A 23,711-nucleotide genomic window follows, 5' to 3' on the forward strand; every position below is an offset into this window, starting at 1 on the left:
GAAGGTTTTTTTTTTTATCCCACAACGTAAAAATAATCATCTTACACTGATAGAAAAAATAAGTAATATTGTTTGAGAAGGTCAAACAGTTGAGATTATGTTTGCATCACGTGATTGTGTTGTGTTTAGTATTATTCTTGATGACTTATAATTTTAGTGTACGCTGCCATGTAATGGGATAAATGGTAGACCTGAGGCCTGGCCAATTATAATCGCCCCTTTTATCACTGTTTTATTTAGCTTTGCTGCTACATAATAGCAAACGATGGCAAACGGAAATGTTGGACTGAAGGCAACATGTCAGACATGAGACAGTCTCTGGAGAAGTTGACTTTTGACATGCAGCTTTCTGTGTTGAACATGGGGGTGTATGGGAAGACGATAAGCTGACAGGCAGAAAGAGCTCTCCTTTGATGGGATTAGTACAGTGACAAACAGGGACTAGTGCTTTAGATTGATTAGAGTGTAATCCTGGTGGGTAATCATGCCTCCTGATGTGACATGTGGGGCTGGTATTTTCTCCAGCACCCTTGATTTCTGTCATTCATATGTTATCCCCCCCCAAATGAGCTTCATTCACACATTTTCAGTGAGAATTGCATTTCTGTTTTGTCATTTCCAGATTTTATTTTATCTTTCTGTTGTTAATAATTTGGAAAAGAAAGAAAAAGAGTCACTAATTAGTTAGCAATTTCCTTATAAACAGTAGCGGTCCTTGCTCCCTGACTTTATCTGATGGTTTCTAAATCGATGTGTCAGACAATTTGCAACACAAGCCCATCTGTAAAAATGTGTCAGCAATCATAGCTTGGAAAAGAGCTGGCACTTTTTTTTCAAAGACACCTGGCAGGCAATCAGAAGAGCGTCCACCTTCATTTTTTCCAGTACAAATCATGTTGCCTCTCCAAGTAAAAATTATGCTTTGTGTCATTTTTACTCATTTGCACAATCAGATGCTTCAGTTTCCATGGATATGTGCTATTTTTCATTAACACCAACACTTCCTGTCTGTAAACTACCTGGACTTGTTCGGGTAATTCATGAGGTCACCAGGATTTTTTTCCTATTTGTAAGGAAAGAAGTGAAGGTTTAAACATAAAAAAATACACATTATTGCTTACTTTTCGATATTATCACTTCCAAAACTGAATATACGGATGTCTCTTTAATTTGGTGTCAAATGGATGGAAGTGTAGTTGAAATCAAAATGGAAAATAAAAACTTATTACATCTAGTTATATGGTGCTGTTTTGATCTACTTTAAAAGGTCAAATGTGTATTTCACCTCCAAATTCATTGAATAAATAAGCAGCTGTGGTGCCTTTGTTTACTTTTGTTTAGGAGATTACTGCACAGATACTAAATTTTATTGATTTTTGGTACACACGTTAAGACTTTTTACTAAATTGTAAATGGTCAGATTACAGTAAAACAATTGTGGGGATTTATAGAAAAGCCAAGTGTAGAATTATTTTCATGTCAGCTCGTTTATAGAGATTCTATGGCTTGTCTCTAATAACGAGTAAAGCTCTGGCTGATACGATGCAAAATGACTCCATTAATGTAATTACCAGTCACATATTGTGTTGGCCTGCCAGGAAAGTGTCCCAAATTGATGTTACAAACGAGCAGCAGGAATTGTAAATATTTGCATTTCTTTCAAATGAATCTTTTTTCTGACAGACATTTTGCATCATTGAGCAATAGGGAATTTCTTTCTCCAGAGTTTGTCTTCACTCGTGCAGCTCAGCTCAGATCTCCTCCTCAGTTGAGTTTTAGATTACTGCAATATAGACTCAGGGCTTTGTCGGACAAAATAAACCTCTTGAAGATTAGATTGAGACTTCCTAATATTTGAATTTAAATAAACTTAGAGAGTATTTAATATTTAAAATCTTTACAAAGCATGGAAAAAACTGGGGGGCATAATGCCTGCAATGCTTTTGGAACGTATGTTTTTTTTGGGCCAACATTTCCTATGCAACCCTAGCAAAAAAGTTCAAGAAAGAAACATCCTGACTTCTTTATTTCAGAAAATTTAACAAAAAAACAAAAAATACTTAATTAGACTTTTTTTTTTTTACTTAGACATCTCAACATTGTGGTTTTTCTTGTCTCCCACCCTTTTCTGCAGCACATTTGATCAGTATCAAACCATTTTAAATGTGTGGTCACACAAAATTGTGTCTATTTTTCCAGGCCTCATCACACATGTTAAAGGGGGAACACCATGCATTAGAGGCACTGCTGGTACGGAATGGAGGGCAACGATAGTTGTTTACTGAGGCATAACCATGATGGAGAAGAAAGCTGTAAGCGCTGAAGAGTCTCCATGTGATAGCCTGGAGTATGGAAACTCTCCTGCATCCCAGGAAAAGAGGAAGGCCATGTATGATGGTTTCATCTACTAAATTCACTATCCGAATAATTTTAGCCTAATAGATTCTCTATTCCTATTTCTCTATTTATAATCTATTCCTAATAGATAATAAATTCTCACAGGAGAATAAAATGGTAAAAAATATGAAAACTTGCTCCTTTTTTTTTAAGAATAAACGTGTTAATGGTGTTATATTTTCTGCTTTTCCCCCATCTTATATATAAGAAGCATTAACTTATCACAAAGTAATTTGAGAAAATAAAGTCATAAAGATGACAATGAAAGTAGAATGTAGCAATCAAAACAGCTCCTAAGCAATTCTTGTCCACTTTGTGTCCACATACTGACACATTTATTAGAGCCAGTACCTCTATCACACTGTTTTTTTATTTCCCCTACTAGCTATCATATGTTTTATCTTTCCATTTGCTAAGGAATTGTGTGGCATCAGTGCAGCTCTCGTCGCCACATCTCATCCTGGGAGACAAAGTGAGAACAGTGGAGGAAATCAATCATGAGAGAATAATAGAGACACAAGACAGGAGATGATGCCTGCTGTTGCATCCAGGAAAGATGAGGCCGATGCAGGTATTAATGTCTCGTAAACAACCCAATGGATTGGCATGTTGACATATGGAAACACTTTAAGCTTCGAACTGGTGACGGTATGGGCCCATATGTTTTAATCCGAAGCTAAAGGCAAAGCTGTAGATTAGATTGTTTTTTGTAGGCGTTTTTTTATATTTGTGTGTAAAAACAACTGTAAAGAAGTTGCATTTATGACATACATCTCCGCTTTCAGACGTTCCACTTGTCCGTGTGAGTTTTTTATTGAATCTTTACTCCCCCATGTTCAGACGGCCTGACCTCAGACTCAGAGTTCACTTTGAGCCATCAGCCCTGGACCATCTGTTCTCTTGTAGCCTCTCAGTGGTTTAAATAGCAATTTCATGGGTCTGCGAACAGATTAAGGATTTGATTTTCAATAGTTAGAAACCACAGTACTTGTTACAAAATGTAGTTTCTTATATCAGTAGCTGCAGTTACATGGACAAAAGTAATCAGAATAAATGCCTGATTAGTATAAAAATTCATCATGTAAACATGTAGTTCGGAATACTATGCCCCTATCAGACTCATTCGGATCAAAATTTCCTTCAGATCGAGATTGGTGGGTTATGCCGAATGTTGTTCAAATCGTAAACATATTATATGTTATATATATTATACTGATCGTGGGTCACTACTGCTTTGGCTTTACAGTTTTTCTCAGTCGCTTTAGTACAATACTCAGATGAGAATTGAAGTTTGCAAATACATGTGTGCATTTCTCAAAACAATTTGTACAAACAGAAAAACACTATGGATTTCTTGCAAAAGCCTGTAACTTGCTCTTAATCTTTAGTTCATCTCTCAAAACTAAGTCTTTAAGTCATTGAACATGTCAGTGCCATCAGAATGTCAAGTCCTTGTGTCATTGTCTACGAACAAGACAGTCAAATTACTTAGTCATGTTGTCAATATAACTGTGTACTTTAGAGGGAGGTTCTGATGTAAACTATGGCTAAAGTTTTGATGAAAGTTATTGTAAAATGTAAGTTACACCTTTTTTGTTTGATTGCAAGAGACTGGACAAGATTCACATTTACACTTTTATTGTTCATATTGTAAATTTGTTGACAGGCCATGTCATACCAACATAGAAAAAACCCACTGCAAACAGTAACACAAAGGGAAAAAAAGATTGGACAATATTCTGTACAACAGTACAGGCAGCGCAGTAGGAATTGGTCTTCCTACACCTCTTGTCGTTCCTGTATGTTAAGCCACAAATTCTCATCCACATCACAGCGAATATCCTCTCTTGCAATGCAGCGAAATATGTTTGTCACATTATGACAACTTGGTCAACCATTTGCAGTTAATGACTTATACGATGAACTAATGACTAGGTGTTTTGAGGAGTAAGACTATTGCACAGTGAACTACATAATACATTTTGATCAACATGACATAAACAATTGATAATGTAGCAAAGAGCAGAGAATTGTACATAATCATTTGCATGGATGTACCAAAGCAATTGCAACTTGTTCAAAGAAGTGAGAAACTGCTTATATGATGTGCACAAGTGACATCATGATGTGAAGATTAAACAAATAGTTTTGGGAATTTCATTCTGATCTGAGAATTGTATTAAAGCGACTGAGAAAAACTGTAATGTTACGCATAGACGGTGTGGCGCTCCAGAGAAGGCTTTTGAGCGCGAACAGGACCGGGCGGCTGCTCCGCTTGAGCAAACCATCTCTCTGAGTAGAGCAGCCGAACTCGTAGCTTTGTGAGTGAGCTATCGGACTCAGGAGAACCGTGTCTCCCGGGAGAACCGTGACTCCAAGCAGAGGAACGGCTTTGGGACGGTGTGTAAGCTGGCGGAGACGGCTTTTGAATGCGGAAATGCCGCTCCGCACAATTCTGAAAAACCATGTAAACAATCATGTGATTTTGTGTTTCCAGTCAAAATTTTGTTTCCAGAGAAAATAAAGGCTGATGTTAGTCCCACATATCTACGTGCAGCCAAGATGCTCATTGCAGCATTGACCGCATGGACTTTAGTTTAAGTACGTCCACGGCTAAATGTTGTTGGCCCGGGTCCGTTTGCCCAAGAATAAAGTTCTGGCTGCACATATTTAGAAAATTATGAGCAAACAGTCACTTAATAAAAATCACGACAATAATAAAATCACGTTTAGAAGATCATATCGCTATGCTGCAGCTTTGTTTACAACGCAACTTGCTATTTTTTCTTCTATGGCCGTTTCTGGTATTTTTGATAGTTCCGCGCATGTCAAAATAATTTATTCCGATCGAAAGTGTGGCGTATGTAACCGTTAGTTATAATGGGATAAAGTTTTTCTGGGCCCATGTACACAGTTCAATTCTAATCCGATCTTTGATCTGATCAAAGACATTTTGCACATGTAACCGCAGCTAGTGTTAAAAGAGAGAAGAGACAATAATATTAAAGGACACATTCTAAAGGGTGTTTGTTATAAATCAGAAGCAGACAAAAAATGCTTCTGGAATAAGCTTGCAGCTGTGACAAAGATGCTACTGTTGGCAGACAACAAGCTCCCTGCTCCGCTCCATTCTGATGCATCCACTTGCGGACAAATAGTCTGCAAGTGGATGCATGGATGCCTTTTTGTTCCTCATCAGAGGAAACTGTACTGCTGGATTGCTCTTACGTTGCTTGCCATTTCTGTTGCACCTGTAATGTTAGGTTGAGATTGCGAGGGGATGTAAATTAGCAGGAGACCATGTAACCAAAGGGATGATGGAAAGTGTGGGAAGACTTAGTCAACACTGATAGTCCCACCCACAGCTCAGAGATGAATTTCTGGTGACTTACTGCGGCTCTGGAGAAACTATGTTATAAAAAATGACATGTTTTTTTATTTGTTTTTGGCTAAAGATGATTGGAGTGAGACTTTAAATCAGCACAAAACTGCAAACAAATCAATATTAAATGAACAATGCATCTTTGCCGTGTACTATTTTCCAAAGACAGATGTAAGCCAGAAGAACCGTTAGTAAGTGGAGACATGTCAGTTAATGAAGTCACAGTTATGGCTTCCAATGATTCAAAGTGTGAACTAAGAATTTGTAGTAACCCATTTAATGTCATTTTATTTATATTTTTTTTACATTGTCATTGTGTTCAATTTGAGGTGTGATGTCTTAACTGACGTGTAAAATTCCAACTCTTCCTACTAATGTAAAGACCAAATGATGCAAAAAGCTGGTCAAGAAGTTCACATACACATCTCTACAAAAAAAAAATCCCCAATACGAGCCTTTGGGTCATGTAATCAAAGCCGTTCACTCAATAAGAAGTTGCGATTCCAAACTGCACCTGTGGGTCGTTGTTGTGCAGAAAGGTCTGCCATAGAGTCAGACAAGAAAGAAGAAACTGGACAGATTGGAAGTGTTTTTAAACTGCTAACAAAAAAATGTTACTCTATTTTCCCCCTTTTCTATATTTAATTATTTTGTCATTTAAAGATTATGTTTCAAGTTTAAGAAAAAAGTTGTTTTGGTCACTTGATCTAAATGTAAACTCAAATCCATATCTCCAAAAATCTCCTGATCATCCTTTTTTCTCTTACTTCTCGTTCTTACAAATCAGCTACTTGATAAGAACCTTTCAGAACACTGCAGAGAACAAGCAGTTATGGAGCACAAAAAACGAAAATCAGGTGTGGATTTGTCATAAACCTTCTCTCAATTTCATGATATGGTGGAAAACAAAGTATAAGCTTAATAGAAAATGTAATCTAAAATCAACTTCTAGTTTTTGCTTTGTTTCATTCTAGCTGTGCAAAGTGTTATTAGTTTATTCAGCGGAAAACAAAGGACTTGTTTTTATTTTTTGAAGAAAGGAAATCTTTGGCAGTCAGAGTCTGACTGCCGGTCAAATTGGAGAACTCGTGCATGAGCAAAACTGTCCTCCAAGCCAGCATTGAGGGCGGAACAAACTTCCGGCAGGTTTTTAAAGACCTCCGTTTATTCTATCCCCCATCTGAGAGTCATCTGTTGCTCTCACCTCCCGGAAAGAACAGAAAGTTTCTTCTCAGCTGCCAGACTCTAATTTAAATTGTAAAAATTGCCCTTTCAGTAGTCATAAAAATCTACTTTTTACTGTAGAAGTCTTAGCTAAAGCTGTTCATTCCCAGCATCACCACTTATATAATGCATCAACAAATTACATTGGAAATTATCAGCTTTAATTTGTGAGATGCTTCTGTTAGTTCTTTATTCACATACTATCATCTGTCATGTTCAGCGTTTGTAATGCATTAAACTTCGCCAGAGCAGCCCGTCTGCCTCCAGTCTGCCAAACCAGCCTTGTATCAAAGTTGTCTCTGCTGCCTAACTAATGTGTTTGTTTTTAAAGGAGCTCCCTTTAGCCCAAAGCAGCAGCCTGCAGGTTTTTGCTGACGGTCGTTGCTTAAATGATTGTCTGTGTTGTACCTTTGACAGGCTTCTGCAAACTTATACTGAATGAACCAATAAACCTAAAGTTTGGGGTAAACGTGTTTTGCAGTTGCGCGGAACTTTCTGATTGATTCCTAGATGTCTCAGCCTATCAGGTTCACCGGAGCTTAAATGAAGCTGCAGCCTGTTTGACCAAATTCAAACTGTCGTCCTGCGAAAAACAAGATGATAGCTGGTGACAGAGCCGACCCTCCAGCAACAAGCTTTTTTTTCTTTCTGAACGTTGCATGGACTTTAAAGAGGTAGTTAAGTATGTGCTGCAGAAAAGAGAACAGAAGCAGGACATCCACGCAGACACACATGTAATTTACAGGGAGGTTTTGACAGCTTTGAATATTTGTATCATTTGGGATTCTCTTCTATTTGCCCTTCAGCAAAGATAGACGATGCATCTCAACAGAGGGAGGTCTATTTCAGGAAGCTGGCAATTTGGGATACTTTGAAAACAAAATGACGCTGCGAGAGTAGTATTTTCACTCCGTCTGTGTGTTCCCTCTCGGGTGATTTATGTTGATATGAGGTAGCTGAGGTTTGGGAGGAGAAAGTGCAAGATGCTTTTCTTTTTTTTACTTCAGATGGAGAGAAAAAAAAGAGTGCAGAGGGCTTAGGGACTTTTTACTTTTGTACTTTTTTTAAAAATGTATTTCCTTTAATTTAATGGAGTTTTGTCAATTTGACAAAAAAAAAGCTCAGTCTGCGAACATTAAACTTTTACCAAAGAATCCATATCTGTTCATTCTGGTGTAGTCGTTTATCCAGTTTTTATACTTTATAATGTTCTCTTTAAAACTCAGATAAAAATTGTGTTTTTAGCTATTTTTATCATGTTCTTGTGGCATTTTTGGAGGACATCTACAAAGTAAGTTAAGAAATAAATGGAATTTCTGTGTATTTCCTTATTCAAATTGGGGTGAATCAGGAGCAGATGGAAAAAGGCAGTGGGAAAAAGCTTGTAGCTGTAGGTGCTATAGTCTGCGTGTCACTGCTCACCGATTCCACTCCATTCTGATGCATCTAATAAATAGATTAATGTAAACCTTGGTTTTCCTCATCCTAGCTGAAATCTGTTTTATAACTATACGGCTGAATAGCTTCAATATTGCTCGACAATTTTTGTTGTACCGCTATTGTTAGTGTGGGGTTGCGAGGGGCTGTAGGGAGAGAATGTGTAAACAAAGGGATGATGGGAAATGAGGGCGGGGTTACTCTGCACTAACTCAACTCAGATACTAATTTATGATAAACTCCTAATGCTCTGCAGAATCTATGTCTTAAAAAAATTGTTTTTCATAAATAATTTTTGGCTAAAAAGGTCATATTTATAAGTAAAAGACCACTGGCAATGCTTTTTTTATTTTTATTTTTATTTTTTAAACTTGTCCTGTCCAACAGCTAGGCAAACAGATGAGAGCTGAGGGCCTCTTGTGTTGGACATATTTTACTTTAACAAGAGGGGTTATTAATCTTCAGACAAACCAAAGGTATGTCTGAATAAACCCCTTTTGTAATTGAGGCCAAACTTTATTAATTTCAATCATGTTTGAAAATCTTTGGTGTTGGACCGGACGGAAAAGGAAAGAGGGGAAGAAGAGAGAGTGACGTTAGAGAGAGGGGGGGGGGGGTAGGAGGGTGATAATAGGAGGGGAAGGGGGTAAGACCATGAAGCAGCATAGAGCAGATAGGTTTACTGGTTGTTAATCATTATGGTAAGGTTCAAATGTAGTACAAAAAGGGCGGGGCCTGTTCACACACACTCAAATATTGTCAACACACCTGCTAGCTGCAAAAATGTCCACATGTCAACATGTACACAAAACAGATAGTGTTCACGAACGCATACCTATGCCTTTAAACCAACTAGTGTGAAATCTTTCATTCATTCAATCATGCAAACTATTAGTGCACTGGCAATGCTTTTACAAAAGATCAAATGACGATTGGAGTGGGACTTTAAATTTCATCCAACCTGTTATGTGACACAAACATCCTTTTATCCTCAATCAGCTCCAGGGGCTGCAGAGACATTTTACTTTAAAGAGCCAGGCTTCATAATCAGTTTTTGAACACAATGTAAAAAAAATTAATTACATTTCTCTCCATATACAGTGGAAAGTACCATGCAGTGGTTCATAAAGCTCCATTTGATATCTCTCCTGTGCTCAGGGAATAATTTCTCCTTCCTCTTTCGATTCAGCTATCTGTGTGCCTTTTCTTTTTGGTTTACAGCAGGATAAAAGTTGACCTTGGAATTAACGGTTTGCTTTATCTGTTTTATTAACATGGCATTCATATATGATGTGCTTGGGGGTTTTCATTTTACTTGATAAAGCTTTTGGGGAAATAGAATCAAGCTGAGATTAACGACCAATTAATGGTATTTTGGTCTTTTCCGAGTCCTCCGAAGAGCTGCTTTAGGCTTTTGAAGTTTCCCCGTTTATGAAAAATGAATAATGTCAATGTGACTTTAAAAATATTTTAAAGTTTTCACACATACAAGCAACTATTTGACCAAAGTTTGACTGGCTCCCTACTGTTTGGAACGAACCGCTCAAATATTTCCATTGTAATCAAAAAGTCCTGTTATGAGTAATCAGTTTAAAAAGATAACTTTAAAGATAGACATTTATGTGACTGCAAAAAAAAATCTAAAATCAAGAATTTTAAATAAGTGCAGATTTTAGGTTGTTGATCAGAAAAAGTAAAAAAAAAAAAAATTTTGTTATTGCAACCTGAGCCTGGTGCCGTGTCCATTTTATTACTCTTCTACAGGGCTGAATCAACCATATGGGCAGCTGGGCAGTTGTCCAGTTTGGCACAGGAAGTGAGGGCCCTGCACCCTGGGAGCAATTTTTCAGATTGCATCTGATCACTGCAGCTTCACTCATGCCGCTTTTCCCACAGCACACAGTGCGGTTCCAAGGCATCGCGTTTGCCGCTGCAAGCAGAACATATTCAAGTCAATGAGTGTGATCACTCCAAACAACTTGGCATTTGTGAGTTTAAGGCGGTTGGGATGTAGAGCCATTAATCACAGCGGTAAAAATGAATAAGGTGTATTCTGCTGTTTCAGACCAAACAATCCAATTCTCACAGTTGAGTAAAGAAAAAGACCCAAAACAGAATCTACTTCAAAATAATTATGGGAGTTAGTGTTTTTTACATAGTTGTCAGGATTTAGTTGATTCTACTTTTGTAGGTTTAGTCCTGTAACTTTGTGCAAGTATTTTAAGATCCATTGACTCCAACAGTCACTTAATGAAAAGGCATTTTTGGCGAAGAATACTCATCAAGGGCACATTAAAGTCTTAATATGGTCCTAACCCTCTCATATGCAGTCAACACTTTAATTTTTTTTTTTTAATTCAATAATTTATAAAACGAAATAATCTAAACAAAAAATCGGACCCTACTCTGAATGTCCAGTTTAATTCAGTAGTTTAACTGGATCACGATTTTCGACAGACAGCCAAGTGAAATCCGCTATGTAAATCACAACAATTCACCCTGAATCCCTGTGAGGTGAACCCTGAAGGGAGCAGCTGAAAGACAAAGAAGATGAAGATCCTTGATCCCTCTGGCTGCTTTAAGGCCAAGTGTCTACCTGCAAAAGGTTTATTCCCTCCATTGACTAGATGTAGTGACAGGTCAAGTCATGTTTTTTTGCTTTGGAAGGTACCTAACGGAGTGAAATCACCCAGAAGATTTGAAGCGTGGGGAACAGAAGTTCAGAGCCTCTTTTGCTCTGTTCTGTAAGCACAGAAACTGCTCAAATATCCCCTTATTAAACAGAAAAAAAGAAAAAAAACTACGCAGTTTTATACTACACTCTTTACTTTACCTTGTGTCATCAGATTTACAAAAAAATAAAAATGTATAGAAAAGTAAAAGCTTAAATTTTAAGAGAGCAAATACAAAAAAAAAAAAAAAAAGAAAACAACAACATTGTGCAACATATTTTGACATAAGAACACCAAAGGATAAAAATAGATTATTATGACCAAAGTGAATCATGGGATGCCTTTATTCAGTCTGACAGTAAAACTTTGCAATTCAATGCATGAATCCCCCTTTTGTTTTGTTTTTTGCTAGAAACTAGAAAATGTCCATATTGTGACATGTAAAAATGTTAAAGTATAATGAGCATTTTAGGCTACAACATTGTTATTAACTTCATAAAATTTTCCTCACAAGGTCTAAATGAGAATTGGATATACTTATGAGGGGCCGTATAAGACATTATTTATTCTGAACCATTCACATTCATACATTCTTGCTCTCACAGTCATATATACTCTCTTTCGCATACATATATTCTCTTACGCATCCATATATTCTCTCTCTCACATTCATACATTCTTGCTCTCACAGTCATATATACTCTCTTTCGCATACATAAATTCTCACTTGCACATCCATATATTCTCTCTCTCGCATGCATATATATTCTCTTACGCATTCATATATTCTCACTTGCACATCCATATATTCTCTCTCTCGCATGCATATATATTACTTTACACATACATACATTCTCACTCTCATTGTCACTCTTAAAAAAGAATGTATGTATGTGAAAGACAAGTATATATGAACGTGTGAGGAAGAGTTTATATGTGTGTGTGAGAGAGGAGTATGCATGAAACGGAAGTTACTTTGCATGAAAAGGAAGGCACTTTGAATGAAAAGGAAGGCACTTTGAATGAAACGGAAGGCAGATGATTTCTCGTGCTCTGATTGGACGAGAGGCCGCCACCTCCCATTTTGAACACTAAACCCTATCACTTGTACTGTCTCATAACTATTAAGGTTACACAACTTAAATGTCATTTTGTAGTTGATTCAACTATAAAGTATTAAGCTCTATCAAGATTTTTTCAAATTTAACTTAACAGTGCTAAATATTTTAAAGCTTATTTGTATCTGGCACTCAAAAATTTTAAGATCCGTGAAGTAGCGTTATGACGTCATCACGTACTGGTGGGAGGGTCTTTCGTTTTCTCTACGTTAGCTCAGGTGGCCATGTTGGATTTGCCGAATGCGAGTATGCGACGTTTGAAATTGAAAGTCGAGCATTTTATTATTCTGCAAAGCGTTGCGATTTCGTCCCGCTTCAAGACGCCCCAACCTCGGGTTTTTTTTTCATCCGCCTCATCGCTGATGGTGCCGTCTTGTCTTCAGCCCTGATTTAATTTGGTAAGTATCGTTCATGGTTTATGAATGAATGCTTTAAAAATGCTCTTATACTACCGTAAATGTGGTTTACTGTTGTTTAAACATATGTGTGTTATGATTGTTTTAGAGATTAATGTGGAAATGTATACATGATTAGTTTGTCATAGCAGACGTATGGCGAGCCAAACCCAAAATGCATTTCTGCCCGTAAGTTACGACAGTGATGAGGTTTTTTTTTCAGAGGTAGAAATGATCTGTTATGCTGCAATCACACTAAACATGATCCGCGTGTGAAATTCGCGTTGGAGGCCTCTGTCTGTGGCTAAAGTTTGCTGCTGGACATTTGTCCAAAAATGTCACTCAAAGCCTCTAACGGTTGTGTGGGAGGAGCTACCGCCAACAGTTTTAAGCCTGGTTGCTACATGGAAGCATTGGGTTTTGAATGCAGCTTTAAGCTTTTATAAATCACTGATCTCCATTATAAAAAGGGTTTTTGTAAAAATAAATTAATCAACGTGCTCGTGTTGTGTTCAGGTACCGAACTACAGAGTGTTCAGTGTTTCACCTCCAGGTAGACGCCAAGGCCAGCGAGGTAACTTGTCTCAGTTATTTGTCTAGAGCTATTTTAAAAAAACAAAAAATGCAATAGGTTGTGTAGTGCAATAAATGTTTTTTGATCAGAATATAATTGAAACATTTTTTAACATTGAAAAATCTCTCTTGGACTTTTTCAGATACTGAACTTCAGAAAGTTCACCAGAAAGTCACCATTTCACCAGAAAAGACCTGTCAGTGGGTGAGTTTTATACTTATTTAATACATTCATCCTAAACTATTACCATTATTAGATTTATACGGCAGCATGGAAACATTTATGCACATTTTAACTAGCCAAAGGTCTAAATAGAGCTGAAATTATTTACATTTGAACTAAACATATTTAGATTGCAGGCTGAAGGTGGCACAATGGAATGGAGGTGCAAGTTGTGTTCTGTTACTTTGGCACTATGCAGTACTACATATAATACTGCAGTACTACATAGCCAATATTCCAAAGTGTTTCCACTGCCACGTATGTGGAGACACTTTGGAATATTGTCATGTCTTTATGACAGTATATTACAATAATAAAATGATGTTGCATTAGCACCATTCCATCATTTGAAACCATGAAAACTCATCTGTCAAGATCTGAAATGGATTTATGTAGAGTAGATGCAGTCAGAGGAAATTGTGCAGTTTTTACATGTTTGTGTAACTTAAAGCTGCCCTTTTCTGAGACTAAGTCCACCAAAACAGACAGGAACTGGCCAGCTTGGTTAGGATTTATGACCTCCAGGTGAATTTCTAATGTGCATAATTCAAAAACGGATAACAAATCATTTGTAAACAGCTGTAAGAAGCCACGGTGTAACTTGCCTTCAAATGACTTTGGGTCTTTGACCTGAAGTGGATCATGACATAAACACTGTATTGTCCTCTTACTAGAAATAGACATCTAGAAAAGGTATCATTTTATTATTTCTTAAAGTTCCTTAAGTAAATATTGGAAGTGTTTGCTCTGCATTTGCTTCAAAGGTAATGGATATTTCTTTTTATTCTTTTAGGACCAGCGTGACGTGAACATGAGACGGGCACTTGTCCTCCTTGCACTTCCTGTTTATCTGCATGAAGATGCCTCCAACTTCTTCAAGACCTGTACAGTAAGTGCACACGACTCCCTGTCAATGGTTTTCACTAATCCTTTAATATTGATTGAGATTTTATTGAGTGACATAATAAATAGGGCAATTGTTTGTAGTTTGTAAACTGAGTGATATTTTTAAATGGTTTTAAAACTGAGACGGAAGATGAAAGGCGAACATCAGGGACTCCTGATTGGAAGGAGTGGAGTTTCGTTTACCTTTTCTGCTCCTGATCCATCATTATTTGAATAAAGAAAAATGAAGCTTTAGTCTTAAATTATTTTATAAATGTCCTCCTTCAGAAAAATGCTAAAGAACTTTTTAAAAACACAATTTTAATTGGAGTTGGTCCTTAAAACATCATAGCCAGTTGATTAAAAGCTAACAGAATGTTAGCATGAAAAGATTCCTATTGACAGATGGCAGGAATGTCAGTTTTGGACATTAGTGTGATGAATATCTTTGAGGGTCTGAACTCATCTGTGTTTTTTGTTTTGTATTTTCCAGAATACCAGACCTCACAGACACTGCTGTGGGTATCTTCTCAGTTGTCGTGGTGACGCTCCGGATGCTGCCGTCAGTGGTCCCACACATCTGGCTGACTAATCTCTTCTAACTCTTCGGGGACATCTATGCTCTGGACCTACAGCACCCCAAAAAACTTGAACTTGCCTTCATATTTATTCAGAATGCTGTCTTGAGCCTTGAGGACAGCAAACCACTGAAAGGACATTTATTGACGCTGAAGAATGTTTCGTTGAGTGAGTCTTCCAGAATGGACTATTTGTTGGTTTAAGTGTTATGTAACTAATGTGTTTTGTTGTGATCATTTGCTTTTTCTGCCGTAAAATACAAAACCAACTCTTTTTGTCAATATGTTGTGTGGCACTCTTATAATGCAGTTTTATTGCACTTATTGTTTCTTCATCCTCTTGATATTTGTGCTTTTTTTTAAAGAGCAATTAAAAAAAGTGTATTAAGCAATCACTATTGTGTGGCCTTCACGTTTGTTGGTTTTTATCAATGTTAGCCTTTAAAATGTAGTGGGGCAGTATCAATATCTCTGTTTAGAATACATTTTAAGCTGAAGAATTTTAAATATTTTCAATGCTACACATTTAATGAGTTAAAGAATTTATAAAGCATTTGAGTGAATTTTACATATTTTATGAGTTGAGTAATATAAAAATATAGTTAGTTAAAGCGTTTTTTAGTTGGAAAATATTAAAAACTTTAAGTAAATAATCTCTCTTTTATAAGTTGAGGAATCTTAATATTTTTTATATGAAATAATACAAATGTAAGCCAACTGACAATATGAATTTTAATAAATGTTAACTTAAAAGTTTTAATAATATAACTTAACTGTTGCGTAATCTGTTACAAAATAATTTTTAAGTTCAGTCAACTCGCTAGGGATTACAGTGCAGACGCTAACATGAACAAGCAAGAAATCCCAAATTAACAGACTTGTGTTGTGGAAAGGTATGTTTTTCAGCTAGCAGGAATAATCAAAGTATCCGTTCTCTGTTTCAAAATGAGATTGCCACAAAACCGTATGTTATCTCATACTGGAACAGCTTTGGATGTAGAATTCAGTGGGAAAAGGTTTGGACCCTGCCACAAAAGTATTTCATCACCAATAAAATCAGAGAAATTTCTTTCAAAATTCTTCACAAATTTTATCCAGTGAAACATTTCTTTACTAAGTTTAAAAAAGATCTGGACATAAACTGTTCATTCTGTCATTCCTCACCAGAAACTGTGCCTCATCTTTTTTGGTTTTGCTCTTTCACTCAACTATTTTGGAAAGATGTGATACATTTTATAAGAACTCATCTATGTGAAGATTATAGATTATTTTACGAGCATATTATTTTTGGATATTTTACACAAGAAAGACTTAATGCAGAAAAAATATATGTAGTTAATTTACTTATAATTATGGCTAAATACTTTATACACAAGTGTAAATATGCCAACAAAAAAACCGTGTTTTATGTTTTTCAGAAAGAAATGGTTTTGTATGTGAACACTATTAAATCTTCCACTAACAAAAAAGCTGTCAGAACAGTTGAAACATGGTCTCTCCTGAAACTTTAACAGATTCCTTTGCCTTATTATTTTTGTTTTCTTTTTGCATAACCTGTTTTACATGGTTATCATTATGTTTTTTTGTTCATTCTCATGGCGAACGTGAAGATTGTATTTTGCACACAGTGGAGTTTTGTGTTTGGTATTTTGTATGTGCAAGATATTGTTAATAAAGTTTATTTTTTAAAAAAAACGAACCGGCAAGAAGTAGCCACGGGGGTCCTGCAGCCATCGGAACCTTAACAAATATTTCATCTCCACCTCACCGTTGCCTTTTTTAAGAAATGACAGCTGGTTTTCCCACATTTATATGTAGTTATGGATCGAAAACAAGAGGAATTTGTTTTAATGTAAATGCGTGTTCCAGCGTCTACAGGAAGTGTCGCCCATAATTCACGCAAAGGCTCATGGGGGCTAGGAATAAGGTGGATACGGATTTTCTGTTTCGGTGGCACTTCTATTACCATTATTGGTATTTGAGACATTCCTTTGTGTCTCTAGAGATGCAGACAGATTTGTGACCACTTGAGGTGAAGATAAAATATTTCTTAAGGTTCCGATGGCCTTCTTATTGGTTCGTGTTAGCGTCTGTTCAAAATGGGAGGTGGCGGCCTCTCGTCCAATCAGAGCACGAGAAATTATCTGCCTTCCGTTTCATTCAAAGTGCCTTCCTTTTCATTCAAAGTGCCTTCCTTTTCATGCAAAGTAACTTCCGTTTCATGCATACTCCTCTCTCACACACACATATAAACTCTTCCTCACACGTTCATATATACTTGTCTTTCACATACATACATTCTTTTTTAAGAGTGACAATGAGAGTGAGAATGTATGTATGTGTAAAGTAATATATATGCATGCGAGAGAGAGAATATATGGATGTGCAAGTGAGAATATATGAATGCGTAAGAGAATATATATGCATGCGAGAGAGAGAATATATGGATGTGCAAGTGAGAATATATGTATGCGAAAGAGAGTATATTTGACTGTGAGAGCAAGAATGTATGAATGTGAGAGAGAGAATATATGGATGCGTAAGAGAATATATGTATGCGAAAGAGAGTATATATGACTGTGAGAGCAAGAATGTATGAATGTGAGAGAGAGAATATATGGATGCGTAAGAGAATATATGTATGCGAAAGAGAGTATATATGACTGTGAGAGCAAGAATGTATGACTGTGAGAGCAAGAATGTATGAATGTGAATGGTTCAGAATAAATAATGTCTTATACGGCCCCTCATATATACTCAAGCTTAGCCTTTTTTTTCTATAAAGGACAACGGAAACTTCTTACGGCTTCTTAAAAATATTTCCTTTGGTGTCCAAGCGTACTGGCAATTCAATTATGTGCTCTTTTGTGTTTTCTTTCCATTTCTTGCAGAAAAAGAATGTTTTTAATGTTAACATTATTTTAAAGTCGTTGCCATTAACCAAATAGTTAGCCACCAAAAGTTTCCTATAAGACAGGTTGCAATCAGGATTCTCCCTCATCCCTTGTCTAATTTGTTCAGCCAAAGAGTACAAAGCCTTTCCTGTAGATCAGGGGTCGGGAACCTTTTTGGCCAAGAGAGCCATAAATGCCACATATTTTGAAATGTAATTTCGAAAGAGCCATACAATAATGTAGCGTCCCTTCCCCACACTGAGGCACGGAGACTTAACCTCTTTTAAAGTTCTTTATTCCGATTACTGCAGACCGCAACAAACGCCGTTCAATTAATTCAGCAACTCCTGAATCTCTCCCGCCGACACGAGAGAGCTTCTCCCAACTTTATATTCCCCTGCTCCCGCTCCAGCCCCTCCCATTTCCCTTATTCGGCCCATGGCTGAACCCCATTGGTCCAAACTACCTAACAACAGGCTGAGCGACAGAACTGAGGGCCAATCAGATCTCTGCTTGACGCGTTCAATGAACTCCAGAACTTTTAACGCGGCCCAACAGCCATCCAACTCAGTCCGCGACAATTTGTTTAAAACTAAATATACAAATGAATGTGTGCATTTGATTTAATTTCAACATTTTTAAAGTACAATAAGTCTGTGGATTCTTTTTAATAACATTGTTATTCTGTTGCTAATAAATGATGAGTATTTCTCGTGGTAGTTTTGCTGATGGTCAAGTCTGGTTGATACGTGGTGAGTTTCTGCTTTGTTCAGGCGTTGAGACTTTAAACGTCATCGTAGGTCTGAATGTTCTGTAGATGTGACAAAGACTGCTCACATGCAGACGGGGAGCCAAACACACACTCACACGCTGCAGTGAGTGACGGGAAGCGGGTTTTACGTTTTTACAATCCCTGCGCGATTCACCTGCTGCCTGTCCCCACAACACCTCAGCCCCAACCCTCTGCTTTCTTCCTCACACATCCCATCCCCGCATCTGCGCGCTCTTTCTCAGAGACGGGAGCGCGCAGTTTTAGGCACGTCAATTCACAGGTTTCCAGCTGGTACAAACTAATAGTAACTGATAGCGCTGGCGCAGATTTCTCTCTCTAAGCACTGCTACTACTGCGCGCCTCTGGCATCGCATCGCGCCCGAGAAGGACTGGTCTAATGAAAAAAAAAAAAACTATAATTAAAGATTTGTCTGCGAGCCACATGTGACCATCAAAAGAGCCATATATGGCTCGCGAGCCATAGGTTCCCGACCCCTGCTGTAGATTGTTAGCACGGGTAAAGCTTTAAATGTCTGCTTATACTCTTTGTAAAACTGGCAGCATGTGCATGACATGCTGGACCTGTTATCTCTGCAGAGCGTTTTGGATGTAGGCTTCAATTGTTTAAGGAACTGTTTGGTCTGAAGCAGGTGATGGTTGACTGAACGTTCCTTATGCAGAAAATCAGTAGTGAATAGAACTGGGATACAAGATCTCTTGTACCAAGGCTGAGCAGTCCGGATGTTTGACAAAAGTTATGCATCATTTTAAGAAGAAAAAAAGTTGCTTTAAATGCTAAAAAAGGCAGATGTAGATGTTTAATCTCTACAGCATCTCTAAAGCAATGTCCACATTTGCATTAGTGAAAAAGCATTGGCAAGGCTCCATGGAACTGCCTCCAGAGCAAAGCCAAAAATGCAATTAAAAACTGCCAATTAAACGATCTTATTTGTCTTATCTCAACATTGAAGGTGGGCGAATCAGCAAACTCCGCCAACAATTTGAAAACCAACGATTAAGAGCTTGAAATTTTTAGAAATTACATTTGACAACATCAGAATGTGATTTTACCCAAAGAAAGTTAGAAAAGAAAATAAGAAAAAATGGATGGCAGTCATGGCCACTAATCAACATTTTTGACCCTAGGTCATTTCTTTGTCCTTTTCCTGTTGAGTCTATAGCTCCATCTCTTCAGGATGTGATTGATTTATTTCTCCCAAGCCCTCTCCTCTTTACTTTTTCAGAAAACTCCTGGTTCTTTCAATCATTGCTTCATTTAATTTCCTGGCCCCTTGCATCACACTCTTTTCCCATAACCATAACCAGAGAGAAAAGCTGACATTATGATTTCCCAAAAGAAACATATAACTGTATTTCTTTGAAAACGCACAAAACATTTGCTTTTTCAACCGACCAACAAGCCATAAAGACTGGAAGGGGTGTTTTCTCCTGTATTTAAAGACCCCACTCCCATGAAAATTGTGCTTTGGGCGTTTTTAACATGTTCTTGTAGCAATTTGGTAATGATTGAAGACATGTATAAAGAAAATTTAGCTTAAAATTGAATTTCTAAGTTTTATTTATTTGTTTATTTCATTTAAATTGTTATGAATTAGGAGCAGACAAAAAAATGCAGTTGGAAAAAAAGCTTGTATAGCTGTGAGATATAGAAGCTACAGTTGGCGGGCCACAAGCTCCCTGCCCCGCTTCATTCTGATAAATCCACGTGCAGACAGATTGAACCGTGTACGTCTTTGTTTTCCTCATCTGAGCTGGAATCTGGCTAAAAGCTATACGGCTGGAAAGCTCCAATGTTGGTCAACATTTTTGTTGGACTACTAATGTTTGGTTGGGGTTGTAAGAGGCTGTAAGCTAGCGGAATATCATGTAAACAGATGGATGATGGCAAGTGGACAGGCCTGCTCCATGCCAACGGTCCCACCCACAACTCAGGGGTGAATTTCTGATGAACTACTGCCACTCTGCAGAAACTATGTCCTAGAAAACAACACAGTTTTTTTATTTGGGCTAAAAATGGCATAATCAATTAAAAGACCAATGGAAACACTTACAGTAGATCAAAATATAATTGGAGAGTATTAAAAAAATCATTAACTTTTGGTTAGGTGTGGAAATTAAACTAATTAGGTTTATCAGAAAAATGGTTGATTGAGAAACTGATCATGCTTGTCTTGTATAATTTGCAAGTATTTCTTTTGCTTTTCATACTGTCCATTTATCAGCTGCTCCCCTCTTTCTACTTTGCTTATCTCTTCATTGTAGAGGAAACTGATCGGCCTGTTGTTGGAGCACTTCCTCTTAAAACCAACAGCCAGTCAGGATCAATATTGCCATTGCAGTATTACAGAAGGACCCCCATACCTCACAGCTGCTCAATTTGTGCACAACACTTAACTATATTTACTTTGCTTCCTATAGAAATATAAAGGCTGGAGAAGGTGAGGAGAACATGAAACCTACTGTATTTTTGCGTCATTTCCTTCATGATGCTATTAAAAAAACGTCTCCTTGGGTTTTATCTTGCAGATTACTTTGACACTCGGGTTGTTTTAAGAAAGAGAACCATTGTCAGGAAGGATCAAGTCAGAAAAGATTAGATGTAAAAGATAAGGCAGTGAGTTAAAATGTTTTTTTTTCTGTATTTTTAAAAAAGGTAAACAAGCAAAAAAATTCGTAATAAACTGTCAAACTCAATATTCTTCTGGTTTGCATCTAACTGGAATTCATCCAGTAACAAATTCCCTCACAAGACAGTTTATCCATCTAAATACATTAATTTCCATTCTCATCAGCAAATTATGAAAATCTCTGAAGACATCCTTACCATGTGGCTCCAATTCTCAAAAAAAAAAAAAAATCAAAATGGTTTAGTTTGGCTCAGTGAGATTTATAGGGCTTATCTGGTGATTTGTCCTTTTTTTAACTCAAAGGGAAACACTGCAGTCAGAGAGAGAGCTCCCTTGAGGCAGAAGAGATGGCTCTGCCTTTTGTGAGTAGTACTCAGTGGTTTGGACTATTGCATGCTGCGGGATGGCTGTGCTGTATGAATCGTGTCAGACTTATTTAAGACCGCCTGATGGTAATCTTAATATTATTTTTTGCAAAGTTCTTGTGCATAATGACAAATAAAAACGTTAGTATTACAACTCCTCTGATGCACAATGTATTAGCCCCTCTCAAACCTAAGTTTTATGTACAGAGAGCTTCTTTGTTTGGACAATGTTGTGACCCCGAGTAGCTTCCTGTCAGAATAAAGATTGCCTCTGCGGAGGCTGCCTGCTGGCGAAGATCTTCACCGATACAAAGAGGTACAGGTATACCTGTTTTTTCCTACTGCTTTCAGTACATAAAAACTGCACATTTAGCTGGTTTTGTAAATAAATAGATAAAAGTTAAATTTGAATTTTGTATATTTACCCATTTATGACATATATACACTAATAATATGTGCAAAAAAAAAACTCAGGAGTCACATTTAAAAAAAAAAAAAAGTGATAACAAAAACACTTTGACTGAGCTTTAGCTGCATTAAGTCACACCTGACCAAGCTTCAAATTTTCCCAGATTATGTTTCTGATCACTGAGGCATATCTTCATTTCCGTGTCGCGCACTAAAAAAAGCAGAAAATTAAAACGATTTAGTTGATTTTAAGTTTGAGAAGTCATAGAATGAGTGAACATGAGCTGTCACAACTTTTTGAATTCTTAAAGCAAAATCCCTTATACAAGTATCCTCAAGAGGATAGCAAATAATGAGTTTTACAGTTGTTTCCCACTTTCTGAAAAATCTATTTTTCTGTGCTTAAATTAAATGCTGAAATCCTTAAAAAAGAGAAAGCATTTGGGGAAATAAATAGTAAGTCTTGCGTTTCTGAACCTGTTCATTAATTTGACTGAAAACACAGTTCATATAAATATACAAAATAAAAAAAACAAAAAAAGTCGCACTCAGATTTCATTCTGTAGTTTGTGTTTTTGACTTGCTGATCTATCCTTTTGTTTTTCACACACACAAATCACTCATGTTGCTTTAGGTCTTTTCCAATTGTGCTGTGAGTTTTGTATCTAAGTTAGCTCTGAAGGCGTCTGTCTCTATGTATAAACAACCTTTTCCCTGCCTGAAGCTCTTATCAGTAACTGGTCTTCCTCAGGATGTCTGTAAGCCACCAAGAAGCAGCGCATAGAAATAAACGTTTCAGGTGAAAAATCTTGATTGAAAATCTTGATTAGGTATTTTTTTTTTGGGTTCACTTTCTTCTACATTTTCCAACCCTTATCAAAAAGACATCTTGTATTCCACATGTTAGGAATACCATAAATATTTAAAAAATACATGTTGACTTGAATTGAGTTACAGTTTTTTTGACGTATGTAACTCACAGTATTACTTCATTGGCGCCAGACATAGAGTGTTGATTCTGTAGTTGCCTGGAATATTTTAGAGTTGGAATAGGATTACAATTAATATCAGGCAACTTTGAAGATATTGATTTGATGTAACATAATGCTGCATTTATTTGGGGGAAAGATAATGGAAAGAGTAGAGATAGACTTCTCTCTTTTTACAAAAACTGGATCATGTCTACGCCTTGATAATGCAAACTGGAATGAGTAAAAAAAAATTTCCTGTTGTAGATTGGCACATACCACATACAGGGATTTTTCATTGTATCAACTAGCGCTGCCCATTCTTGTTTAACAGCTATATCAACCACCCAGAACTTTTTATCAGTGGTTAAATGCAACTACCACCTGAAATTTGGGAAAACCAGGTGGATGGAGCAAAATACATCTTTGGGGTTGTTTTTTGTGTGAAATTAACATTATTATACACTCAAAAGCTCAAAAAGTTGATTTTACATGATATAAGCCTTTTAGCAAGAGTAGCTCTAACTTTGAATGTAATGTAGTCAGTTGTCTTTTTTGGTTGATAGTACTCCCCATTATCTATGGCCTTTTTGACTTGCCTCGATTTATGGTTATTCAGCTTGTTTGTTTTTTCAATGCAGTTGAGTAACACTACAGCAGGAGTAACAGCTATTTCTCACTGTTCCTGACACAGAGGTAAAGCTGAGACTACTACCTGTATTTCTCCCATTGTGTATATAAACCACCTCCACCCTGCTTCAGTGCTGCTGGA

At 37.0% G+C, this 23,711-nt stretch overlaps 1 protein-coding gene and 1 long non-coding RNA gene across 11 annotated transcripts in view; both read left to right on the forward strand.

Annotated features, from left to right (window-relative positions):
- Positions 1–23,711, forward strand: part of kank4 (KN motif and ankyrin repeat domains 4) — an 81,793-nt gene that overhangs the window by 20,391 nt on the left and 37,691 nt on the right. Inside the window, exon 1 of one of the 10 annotated variants that reach the window (XM_078946001.1) lies at positions 2,856–2,968. The exons of the other annotated variants lie outside the window; for them this stretch is intronic. The gene's annotated coding sequence lies outside the window, so the exon portion shown is untranslated. Of the gene's footprint in view, positions 1–2,855; positions 2,969–23,711 lie in introns of those variants that run through there. 10 annotated transcript variants of the gene reach the window in all.
- LOC144991881 (uncharacterized) lies at positions 12,437–15,279 on the forward strand. The gene is made up of 5 exons (XR_013655545.1): positions 12,437–12,628; positions 13,142–13,199; positions 13,342–13,403; positions 14,215–14,310; positions 14,800–15,279. It is a non-coding gene; the product is annotated as an uncharacterized LOC144991881 (long non-coding RNA).

This window comes from Oryzias latipes, chromosome 4 (assembly GCF_053564925.1).
Source record: "Oryzias latipes strain Hd-rR chromosome 4, Olatipes_Hd-rR_3.1".
Lineage (NCBI taxonomy): Eukaryota > Metazoa > Chordata > Actinopteri > Beloniformes > Adrianichthyidae > Oryzias > Oryzias latipes.